The sequence below is a fragment of the Penaeus monodon genome, chromosome 19 (assembly GCF_015228065.2).
Source record: "Penaeus monodon isolate SGIC_2016 chromosome 19, NSTDA_Pmon_1, whole genome shotgun sequence".
In the NCBI taxonomy this organism is placed as follows: domain Eukaryota; kingdom Metazoa; phylum Arthropoda; class Malacostraca; order Decapoda; family Penaeidae; genus Penaeus; species Penaeus monodon.
In genome coordinates, this window is record NC_051404.1 from 19188038 (window position 1) to 19188244 (window position 207).

The window sequence follows — 207 nt, forward strand, 5'->3', positions numbered from 1 at the left end:
CGGCCTCGCAGAGAAATCCCCCTTTTTGGCCACCACAAGAACCTTAGAACATCATGATCCCTTGGGGTGACCTTTACCTGGTGAAACATAGCCTTGATATCAGCAGCTACTGCAATTCTTCTTTCTCTAAACCGGAAGCAGTATGCCCAGCAGGTCATTCATCAAGTCTGGGCCTTGCATGACCTGCTTATTTAGGGTGGTGCCTTC